Source organism: Carassius gibelio, chromosome B22 (assembly GCF_023724105.1).
Source record: "Carassius gibelio isolate Cgi1373 ecotype wild population from Czech Republic chromosome B22, carGib1.2-hapl.c, whole genome shotgun sequence".
Lineage (NCBI taxonomy): Eukaryota > Metazoa > Chordata > Actinopteri > Cypriniformes > Cyprinidae > Carassius > Carassius gibelio.
The window spans coordinates 25,421,493-25,434,217 of record NC_068417.1 but is presented as its reverse complement, the minus strand read 5'-3'; the positions used below and the strand labels follow the sequence as shown (position 1 = coordinate 25,434,217).

The 12,725-nt window shown below is 34.3% G+C and overlaps 1 long non-coding RNA gene across 1 annotated transcript; it reads left to right on the top strand.

Annotated features, from left to right (window-relative positions):
* Positions 1–1,710: 1,710 nt before the first annotated feature.
* LOC127986866 (uncharacterized) lies at positions 1,711–12,166 on the top strand. The gene is made up of 2 exons (XR_008160987.1): positions 1,711–2,340; positions 7,484–12,166. It is a non-coding gene; the product is annotated as an uncharacterized LOC127986866 (long non-coding RNA).
* Positions 12,167–12,725: the final 559 nt, after the last annotated feature.

The following is a 12,725-nucleotide window of genomic DNA, read 5'->3' as shown; positions in this document are numbered from 1 at the left end:
GAGGGGATGGGCTTGGTGTCAGAGAGAGAGAGAGAGAGAGAGAGAGGGGGGGGGGGGGGGAGACTTAATCATCTCTTTAATCACCAGCAGAAAAAAAAGCAATTTGGTGTTGTTGTTGTTTTTTCATCATTACAGCTTAAGAAATATCTTAGGCCTCAACATCAACTGTTGCTAGCCTACTCCCAAAATTAATAGTCATTAGTAAGCATTTTATAAATACAGCTATAATTAAATTGTTCATAGTTTATATGCACATTAATTTTGAGGAGATTAAAGGCTGTAATCTTCCTAAAAAAAAAAAAAAAAAATAAAATAAAAATAAACAAACACAGAACTCAGAAACATTTATTTCAAGATGCAATAAAAGAAAACTGTACACTATATATATATATATATATATATATATATATATATATATATATATATATATATATATATATATACACACAATTAAATAAGTTTATATTTAATTTTTTTTATCAAGTGTACAGCTAATAATAATAATAATAATAATAACAATAATAATAATGCATTTTATTTAAGGCGCCTTTCAAGACAACTCAAGGTCACCGTACAACAAGTAACAACAGTAACAATATTAAAACAAAAAATAACAGCAAATAACAATGTCAATAAAAAACCACAATAATATTAGAATAGCACAACATATTGTGGAATACTATATTAAGACTTTATATATAGGCTTTATGAACAGATAGGTTTTGAGAGATTCTTGAAGTACTAGCATCACCTCCTCTTGTACAACGGTTTGAGGAATATATCTTCCAGATAGTACCACCGCTCCCTATATGCAGAATATGCAGTCTTCGTAGGGCACCAACTCCCAGAGGGGGCACCATCCCAGTAGCTCAAAAAAAATAAAACATGCGCCATTCTCCCATCCGCGCTCGCGACCGCTCGGACATTTGCGGATGAATGTTCGTAATTGATGGATGGACATCTATGCCAGGGTAAAAGACATCAGCAATCCGGCACAGAGAAAAGAAAAATAAAGTAAAAAACAAAACAAAAACAGGCATAAAGTTGGCTTGACATTGGACATTCGAGAGTCTCAAATTTAGGGACCGTCTCTAAAGTTACATGTGATATTGTTATACACTTTTCTAACGTCAGTAGCATTTGAAGAGAATCACTTACAGTCATAAAAACAACTGTAATTGTTCATCTAGGTGACAGCTATAATGCACCATTAAATTAAATGTTTGATATTTATTAAAACAAACTGTAAGTCATATGTACATTATGCTACTTTTTCACATGGGCTCAAAAGCAAATTTGAAGCTCAATAGCATTTGAGGAAAAAGACTTGCAGTCATAAACCAATTGTAATGTGTTCATTTAGGTGTCAGCTACAATGCACAACTTATACATTTTTCATATATATTAAAATAAAGTGTTACTAAAGTTATATATATATATTGTTCTGTGTATGTGATTTCAAAGTCTAGACGGGTTGGATTAACCCTTTAACTGCCATATCCCTTAAAATTTGATTGCCAGAGGGTTACTGTAAATGCTTATGCCCGCTGGGCACAGTTTTCCCGATGCCACCGGGGTGGTGTTGCACTGACGGCTTGAGCCCGCCATCGCTGCTTGCAGCTATATTTAGGGCTCAAGCCTGGAGGGCGAGAGCCCTATTGTTTTCCTTAGGATTATTTTTTATTATTATTATTATTATTTTTTTTTTTTTCCAACGTCTCGGGGGCTTTTGGGGCCCTTAACGTGCTTAAAAAGTCTTGAAAATTGGCACACAGATTGGAACCTGCGGCCATTAGGGCCGGGCAGAGACTGATACACGGGCGTGGCACAGGGGCTCTACAGCGCCCCCTGGAATATGGAGGGCCATATATCATACACTCTTGCTCGTAGACGTATGAAACTCGGTACACATATAAATCTCATCAATCCAAACAACTTTTGTATTGCATATCATAGGCTCCGCCCAACAGGAAGTTGGCTATTTAGGGTTTAGTATTCAAATTTTTCATCAAAGTTGTGGGTGCTTTTGGGGTCCTTAACATACTCAAAAACTCTTGAAAATTTGCGCACACTTTGGAATCTGTGGCCTTTAGGAGCCTGCAGAGGCTGGGACCCGGGCGTGGCACAGGGGCTCTACGGCGCCCCCTGGAACACAGTCAGAAATGTTGATGTATAGCTCACACATACTTGCACATATTCATAAGAAACTCAGTACACATATAGATCTCATCGTGCCGAAAAACTTGCGTATTGCATGTCATAGGCTCCACCCAACAGGAAGTCAGCTATTTAGAGTTATGTAAAAAGCGCATGCTCTGGAATTTGAAATACTTGTCATAGGTTTTTTTCTCGATTGCCGCCAAACTCGGTCAACATGATCTCAAGACACTGGTGATGAAAAATTGCCAGGGGATTTTTGATATCTCAAACGGTTTGCTCGTGGCGAGGCGTTGAAATTATGGCGAGAAATGAGAAACAGGAAGTGTCTAATATCGTCCACATACATTTCCTGATTTTAATCAAACTTCATCAGATTATTCGTTGTATGATGTCGATCGCATATATGTGACTATTAGGAGTCAAAGTTATAGCGCCACCAACTGGCAGAAGGAAGTGTGTCATTTTCTAAATGATTTGAATTCAGCATCTTATTATTACTCAATTTGCTTCAAACTTCATCAGAATAATGTTAAAACACAGCCGATATAAATCTGCAAGGGGGATATTGATATCTAAAAAATTGTTGGCGTGGCAACATGTCAAACTGGAATACTTCTCAGGTGATTTTGAGGCAAATAACATACTTAGAATTTCACAAAACTCTGAACACACATCAGTATTTCTGATAGGAACTTAAATTGTGAATGGATTTTGGATAGCTTGAATGGTTTTGCCGTGGTGATTTTTTTAAATGACCTTACAAAGGGAATCATTATTGTATTTTTAAATTGCAGCTTCCAAACACGTCAAAGAATTTTTTCATACAGATGAAAAAGTCATTCGGAGGAAATATGCATAGTTTCACGACTTTACAACACTGTATGGATAACAGAAAATTAAAAAACTGTCAGACATCTCATCTCACTCTGTCCCTCTGTTTGAGTATATGTGCTTCAGACTTCCATTGTCTGAGAGAAATAGCGCCCCTACAGGTTCAATTCCCGAACTTTTACTTTCACTTTTAAATCGGTTAAAAATACAAACAAATACTTAGATTTAATTCACACTGACAAGCTAAACCAACATATCTGATTATTACCGGTTCAGGGCTCATGGATAAATTATTTCTGGCCAGAGATACGTGAGAAATAGGAGAGATGAATCACCGCTGTGATCACGAGCGTCTGGAGTAAAGAGCTCAGAGAAAACGAATTTATTCCTGTTTTAAAGCTTTTAAAAATAAATTATTACAGCGATTTCACACAATCAACCAATTAGAACACACCAAGAGCTAAATTAAGATGTTTTTGAACTGTTTGTGTGAAAATGAAATATTTGTGGCTGCCTATCTGCAATCACGCCTCCGATCAGCGCGTACAGTGTCCAGCTCAAAACAAACGAATTTATTCTTGTTTAAGAGCTTTTTTAAATAAAATATTACCACAAATGCACACAATAAACCCATTGTAACACAACAAGAGCTAAATGCAGGTGTTTGTGACCTGTTTAAGTGTGCAAGACTATTTGAAAGCGCGACTGGCAGAATAACATATATCTCTGGAGCTGCAGGATTCTGTCTTTCGTCGTACGAACGAACACATAACGGACAAGATTATTTCAAAACACATAATAGCTTGGCGACTATAAACGAAAACAGCCACGTGAACATAAACTGGATCTACTGGATTTGAATATTAAAGTGACCACATTTACCACTTGCTTCTGTCTTCAATTTTAATCTATATAAAAAAGGAAACTCATTCGACTTGGCTGCTTTTTTAATGTGTGCGTATTTATTTATTTATCTTTTTATACATTTTGTATAATTTCATAGTTTGTGTATTACAATTATAAAAACAAAAATAAATTTAGCCACTCACATAGAAATAGCTTAGGCCTTAACCTTTTTCTGACAGTTTTAGGGATTTTTAAAAATCCTAAAAAAACCTTATTTGTGCTGCAAATAATAATTTCAAACTCATTTGATACTGACCTATGACATCCTGTGACATTATATTTATTTTAATTTACATAATCTCATGGATGTAACAGTAAATCTGTTCAGCTCACAGATCAATACTAAGCTGTAATGCAAGCAGAACTTTCACAAATGCTTATGAGTCATTTAAGGATTTGATAACACTGTAAAATAATGTCTAATGTGTTAACATTAGCAAATTCATTGATAACACTTTATAATAACTGCACTCATTATTAAATAGTCAGTTCATGCTTTATAAAGCCTTGTCCCAATATTAATAGTCAGTAGTAAGCAGTTTATAAATACAGCTATAAATAGCTTGTCCTTGGTTTATAAACACATTTATTAAAAATGAGAGTAAGTTATCTTCCTATGAAAAATAAAAGATAAAAATAAACAAACAACAACACAGATTGATACAGAACTCAGAAATTTTATTGTGGATTTATGATAAAGCCTGCAAATGAATTCATACTCCTACTCATACTACTCCATACTCCTTTTTCAACATTATGCCAATATACTGAGATGTTAAATTGTGAATGGGTTTAGGATAGCTTAAATGGTGTTGCCATAGAGATTTATTAAAGTAACATAAAAAATACAATAGTTATTTTACTATATCTTTAAAATTTTTCATGCTAACTCTTCATAATTTTTTATATAAGTAGAAGTCCTCATTTGAAGGAAGCACAGTAAGTTTCATAGCTTTATCATTTTCAAGAGCCAGCATAAAATTAAAACTATCATAACTTATAAATCAAGCTTGCAATTCTTAGTACCTATAATGGCCACCAGAGGGAGCTATAGGATTACTTTTAAATAATTATTGTAGAAACGAGTATGATTTAAATCATTTATAGAAATCTTTCAAATAAAATAATATGTATTTTAGGAATTTTACTGATAAAATGACCCTCACTTAATTAGAATAACAAGCTGAAGTATTGTGAACTGTATATTAAGAATAATTCTTAATAGGCTTTATGGACAGATACGTTTTAAGTGACTCTTGAAGGTTCAGCACCACATCCTCTTTTACCACTGTTTAAAGAATTAATCTTACAGAACAGGTGTGAATGAATTTTGGATAGCTTGAATGGTTTTGTCGTGGTGATTTTTTGAAATAATAGTAAAAAAGGAACCAGTAAAAAAAAGTGCAGCTTCTAAACACTTCAAAAAAATGTACACATAGAAGACAAGTCATTCTGAGGAAATATGCATAGTTTCATGACTATACAACATTATATGGATGACAGAAAATTAAAAAACATACATCTGATGTCACTCTGTCCCTCTGTCACTGTGTGTGTGTGTTTGTGTGTGTTTTAAGTGAATTAGGTGTGAAACTATCAGTGAGCATTTAGTCTCCAGCGCCAACATTTTACAGAACTGCCACTTTCCTGGAGTCTCAGAATTACAATGTGTCAGGTTCTGAGAGATCTAAGATTCCAAAAAAATATTTAATTAGAATACCATGAAGTATTGTGAAATACTATATATTAAGACTTTATATATAGGCTTTATGAACAGATTAGAGTGACTCGTGAAGGACCAGCACCACCTTCTCTTGTTTGATGGTTTGAGGAATATATCTTCCAGAATCCGGGATTAAGATTTAGGAGCTCATTTTTATTCCACCTCCTTTCCTGAAAGTCTGTCTTGCAGAATTGACTAAAAATTAATCTTCACATTAATTCCTAATTCTTTTGCAATTCTTTTGTCAGTTCTTCTTGACCTGTTTTTCTCTTCCAGCTTTCCTGGACTATTGTATAGCACTCATAAATGATTAAATAAAAAATAATGGTAGTTATTAAGATTGATATGGTTTGGAATTGGTAAAATGTGCTTGGAAAAAAATCACAATAAAACAATGTTTTAATGTTTAAGTTTGGAATATTAACTGACATGAATGAATGCTATATAAATATTGTTCATGTTAACATAATGTTTATAAATGAAATCTTATTGTAAAGTGTTACTAAAGTTATATATATATATATATATATATATATATATATATATATATATATATATATATATATATATATATATATATATATTGTTCTGTGAATGTGATTTTAAAGTCTAGATGATTCGGATTAACCCTTTAACTGCCATATCAAGTTCAAGTTCAAGTTCAAGTTCAATTTATTTGTATAGCGCATTTACAACAGCCTCCTGGCTGACCAAAGTGCTTTAACATAAGAGCAAGAATATTACACATACATAAAAATAGACCAGACAAAAAATTTAAAACCACCCATTTCAAAATGTAGCATAACACAGTAGTCAGTACACTAAGGAAAATAAAAAAGTTTTTAGCAAAGATTTAAAAATAGACAAGGAAGGGGCCAGTCTGATCTCTAAAGGCAGGGTATTCCAGAGTCGTGGCCCAGCCACTGCAAATGCACGCTCCCCTCTACGCTCCCCTCTATCCTTTAAAACCTCACTGCCAGGGATATTGTGAATGCATGTGCCCGCTGGGCACAGTTTACCTGATGCCACCGGGGTGGTGATGGCATTGGTGGCTTGAGCCCGCCATCGCTGCTTGCAGCTATATTTAGGGCTCAAGCCTGGAGGGCGAGAGCCCTATTGTTTTCCTTAGGATTATTTTTAGGGCTCAAGCCCAAAGGGCGAGAGGCCTATTGTTTTCCTTAGGATTATTTTTTATTATTATTATTATTATTATTATTATTATTATTATTTTTTTCCAACGTCTCGGGGGCTTTTGGGGCCCTTAACGTGCTTAAAAAGTCTTGAAAATTGGCACACAGATTGGAACCTGCGGCCATTAGGGCCGGGCAGAGACTGATACACGGGCGTGGCACAGGGGCTCTACAGCGCCCCCTGGAATATGGAGGGCCATATATCATACATTCTTGCTCGTAGACGAATGAAACTCGGTACACATATAAATCTCATCAATCCAAACAACTTTTGTATTGCATATCATAGGCTCCGCCCAACAGGAAGTTGGCTATTTAGGGTTTAGTATTCAAATTTTTCGTCAAAGTTGTGGGGGCTTTTGGGGTCCTTAACATACTCAAAAACTCTTGAAAATTTGCGCACACTTTGGAATCTGTGGCCTTTAGGAGCCTGCAGAGGCTGGGACCCGGGCATGGCACAGGGGCTCTACGGCGCCCCCTGGAACACAGTCAGAAATGTTGATGTATAGCTCACACATACTTGCACATATTCATATGAAACTCAGTACACATATAGATCTCATCGTGCCGAACAACTTTCGTATTGCATGTCATAGGCTCCACCCAACAGGAAGTCAGCTATTTAGAGTTATGTAAAAAGCGCATGCTCTGGAATTTGAAATACTTGTCATAGGTTTTTTTCTCGATTGCCGCCAAACTCGGTCAACATGATCTCAAGACACTGGGGATGAAAAATTGCCAGGGGATTTTTGATATCTCGAACGGTTTGCTCGTGGCGAGGCGTTGAAATTATGGCGAGAAATTAGAAACAGGAAGTGTCTAATACCATCCACATACATTTCCTGATTTTAATCAAACTTCATCAGATTATTCGTTGTATGATGTCGATCGCATATATGTGACTATTAGGAGTCAAAGTTATAGCGCCACCAACTGGCAGAAGGAAGTGTGTCATTTTCAAAATGATTTGAATTCAGCATCTTATTATTACTCGATTTGCTTCAAACTTCATCAGAATAATGTTAAAACACAGCTGATATAAATCTGCAAGGGGGATATTGATATCTAAAAAATTGTTGCCGTGGCAACATGTCAAACTGGAATACTTCTCAGGTGATTTTGAGGCATATAACATGCTTAGAATTTCATCAAACTCAGAACACATATCAGTATTAGTGACAGCTAGACACTGGCAAAAGTTCATAAGAGGGCGTGGAATAGGCACTCTATAGCGCCACCTTTTGTCAAAAGTGGGGGGGTTAGTTTTAGCTACAGACACCAAACTCAGTACAAAAATTGTTCTTATCAAGACGGACAACTTTCTAATTCACAGTCATCAGCTACGACCAACAGGAAGTCGGCTATTTTGATTTGAATGTGGATTATTTTTTACATTTAGCTGTGAATTAATGCATACTGCTCAGAGGAGAGTAACACTATACACACCAAACTTGGTCTACATGTTGAAAAAACATTGAGGAACTTAAATTGTGAATGGGTTTTGGATAGCTTGGATGGTTTTGTCGTGGTGATTTTTTTAAATGACAATAAAGATGGAATTATTAATTTTCCTGCATTTTTAAATTCCAAACACTTCAAAACCTTTTTTCATACAGAAAAAAAAGTTATTCTGAGTAAATATGCATAGTTTCATGACTTTACAACACTGTATGGATAACAGAAAATTAAAAAACTGTCAGACATCTCATCTCACTCTGTCCATCTGTTTGAGTGTGTGTGCTTAGACTTCCATTGTCTGACAGAAATAGCGCCCCTACAGGTTCAGTTACCGGACTAAAAAAGGGAGGAGACTGTCTTTTGGTTTCGATTTTAAATCGGTTAAAATACAAATAAATACTTGGATTTAATTCACAGTGACAAGCTAAACCAACATATATGATTATTATCAGGTCAGGGCTCATTAATAATTGATGTGTGGTCAGTGATACGTGAGAAACACGAGAGATGAATCACCGCTCTGAGCAGGAGCATGTGGAATGATGAGCTCAGAAAAAACGAGTTTATTCTTGTTTTATAGCTATTAAAAATAAAGTATTGCAGCGATATCACACAATTCACCAATTAGAGCACACCAAGAGCTAAATTAAGATGTTTTTGAACTGTTTGTGTGAAAATGAAATATTTGCGGCTGCCTATCTGAAATCACTGCCTCCGATCAGCGCGCACAGTGTCTCAGAGCTGAAAACAAACGAATTTATTCTTGTTTAAGAGCTTTTTAAAATAAATTATTGCCATAAATGCACACAATACATCCATTATAACACAACACGAGCTAAATGCAGGTGTTTGTGACCCGTTTATGTGCGCAAGACTATTTGAAAGCGCGACTGGCAGAATAACATATATCTCTCGAGCTGCAGGATTCTGCCTTTCGTCGTAAGAACGAACACATCACGGACAAGATTATTTCAAAATACATAATAGCTTGGCTAATATAAACGAAAACAGCCACGTGAACATAAACTGTTGAGAATTAAATCTGAAGTGGATCTACTGGATTTTAATATTAAGTGACCGCATATACCAGCTGCTTCTGTCTTCAATTTTAATCTATATAAAAAAATTAAACTCATTCATCTTGGCTGCTTTTTTAATGTGTGTACGTATTTATTTATTATTTTGCTCTAACAAGACTTAATCTATATTTAATTAAATCAATTACATTTTATTTTACATTTGATTTGTCCATTTCTGCATCTAAACGCCTAAAAACCTAAAACATGCTCTATTATACTATTGTTAGCAATTTCTTTATCGTCCAAGTTATCTGGTGTACACTTTTATTTTCATAATAAACTCGTTTGTTAGATTATACACAGTTATAGTGGTCTATAATAAATATTGACAGGTTTTATTCAAGATGTTTAGAATGATCGCCGTAGGCTAATTTTTTAAAATGTAAATCCAAAAAAAAAAAAAAAAAAAAATTAAATAAATTAAAAACATTGGAAAAGAATAACTTGTACTTTTTTATACATTTTGTATAGTTTCATAGTTTATGCATTATAGTTATAAAAACAAACAAATTTAGCCACTCACATAGAAATCTTAGGCCTTATCCTTTTCTGACAGTTTTAGGGATTTTTAAAAATCCTAAAAAACCTTATTTGTGCTGCAAATAATAATTTCAAACTAATTTGATACTGACCTCTGACATCCTGTGACATGATATTTATTTGAATTTACATAATCTCATGGATGTAACAGTAAATCTGTTCAGCTCACAGATCAAGACTAAGCTCTAATGCAAGCAGAACTTTCACAAATGCTTTTAGGTCAATAAAATCATTACAAAACACTTACAAATCATTTAAGGGATTTGATAACACTGTAAAATAATGTCTAATTTGTTAAGATTAGCAAATGCATTGATAACACTTTATAATAACTGCACTCATTAGTAAATAGTCAGTTCATGCTTCATAAAGCCTTGTCCCAATATTAATAGTCAGTAGTAAGCAGTTTATAAATACAGCTATAAATAGCTTGTTCTTGGTTTATAAGCACATTTATTAAAAAGGAGAGTAAAGGGTCAGTTATCTTCCTATGAAAAAAATAAATAAAAAATAAACAAACAACAACACTGATTGATACAGAACTCATAAATGTTATTGTGGATTTATGATAAACTCAGCCTGTAAATGAATTCATTCTCCTCCAAGAAGACACAAGTAGTTCACACCAAACTGTTTTAACATGAAGCCATATACTGAAGATGTTAAATTGCGAATGGGTTTAGGATACCTTAAATGGTGTGGCCATAGCGATTTATTAAAGTAACATAAAAAAAATACAATAGTTATTTTACTATATCTTTAAAATTTTTAATTCCAACTCTTCATAATTTTTTATATACGTAGAAGTCATCATTTGAAGGAAGCACAGTAAGTTTCATAGCTTTATCATTTTCAAGAGCCAGCATAAATTTAAAACTATCATAACATATAAATCAAGCTTGCAATTCTTAGTACCTATAATGGCCACCAGATGGAGCTATAGGATTACTTTTAAATAATTATTGTAGAAACAAGTATGATTTAAATCATTTATAGAAATCTTTCAAAGAAAAATAATATGAATTTTATGTATTTTACTGATAAAATGACATTCACTTAATTAGAATAACAAGCTGAAGTATTGTGAACTGTATATTAAGAATAATTCTTTATAGGCTTTATGGACAGATACGTTTTGAGTGACTTGAAGGATCAGCACCACATCCTCTTTTACCAGTTTAAAGAATGTATCTTACAGTACAGGTGCGGATGAATTTTGAATGGCTTGAATGGTTTTGTCGTGGTGATTTTTTAAAATATTAGTAAAAAAGTAACCAGTAAATGTCTTTTTTTTTTTTAAGTGCAGCTTCTAAACACTTAAAAAAAATTTACACATAGAAGACAAGTCATTCTGAGGAAATATGCATAGTTTCATGACTATACAACACTATATGGATGATAGAAAATTAAAAAACTATCATACATCTGATGTCACTCTGTCCCTCTGTCACTGTGGGTAATGTGTGTGTGTGTGTGTGTGTGTGTGTGTTAAGTGAATTAGTTGTGAAACTATCAGGGAGCATTTAGTCTCCAGTGCCAACATTTTACAGAACTGCCACTTTCCTGGAGTCTCAGAATTACAATGTGTCAGGTTCTGAGAAATCAAAGATTCCAAAAAATGATTTAATTAGAATACCATGAAGTATTGTGAAATACTACATATTAAGACTTTATATATAGGCTTTATGAACAGATTAGAGTGACTCGTGAAGGACCAGCACAACCTCCTCTTGTCCGATGGTTTGAGGAATATATCTTCCAGAATCCGGGATTAAGATTTAGGAGCTCATTTTTATTCCACCTCCTTTCCTGAAAGTCTGTCTTGCAGAATTTACTAAAAATTAATCTTCACCTTAATTCCTAATTATTTTGCAATTATTTTTGTCAGTTCTTCTTGACCTGTTTTTTTTTTTTTCTTCTTCTTTTCTGACCTCATGACCCAGTCAGCATTTTTGTACAATGGTCAAATCTTAACTTATCCATTTCTGTATTGCATTTGTGTTTGATATTTCTCATGGGTATTTCATAATTTTCGACTTTGAGTTAAAAACGTTTGAGTTAAAACTCTTTTTTAGCGCATTTCATCTGTAAAAGAAAACATGCCTAATGATTCTGCACATGAATATAAGGAGTTTTTCTCTTCCAGCTTTCCTGGACTATTGTATAGCACTCATAAATGATTAAATAAAAAATAATGGTAGTTATTAAGATTGATATGGCTTGGAATTGGTAAAATGTGCTTGGGAAAAAAATCACAATAAAACAATGTTTTAATGTTTAAGTTTGGAATATTAAATGACATGAATGAATGCTATATAAATATTGTTCATGTTAACATAATGTTTATAAATGAAATCTTATTGTAAAGTGTTACTAAATATATATATATATATATATATAGTCAGTGAAGTCAGTGAATGTGATTTTAAAGTCTAGATGATTCGGATTAACCCTTTAACCGCCATACCCTTTAAAACCTCACTGCCAGAGGGATATTGTGAATGCATGTGCCCGCTGGGCACAGTTTACCTGATGCCACCGGGGTGGCGATGGCATTGGTGGCTTGAGCCCGCCATCGCTGCTTGCAGCTATATTTTATTATTATTATTATTATTATTATTTTTTTCTAACGTTACGGGGGCTTTTGGGGCCCTTAACATGCTTAAAAAGTCTTGAAAATTGGCACACACATTGGAACCTGCGGCCATTAGGGCCGGGCAGAGACTGATACACGGGCGTGGCACAGGGGCTCTACAGCGCCCCCTGGAATATGGAGGGCCATATATCATACATACTTGTACGTAGACACACGAAACTCGGTACACATATAGAACTCAT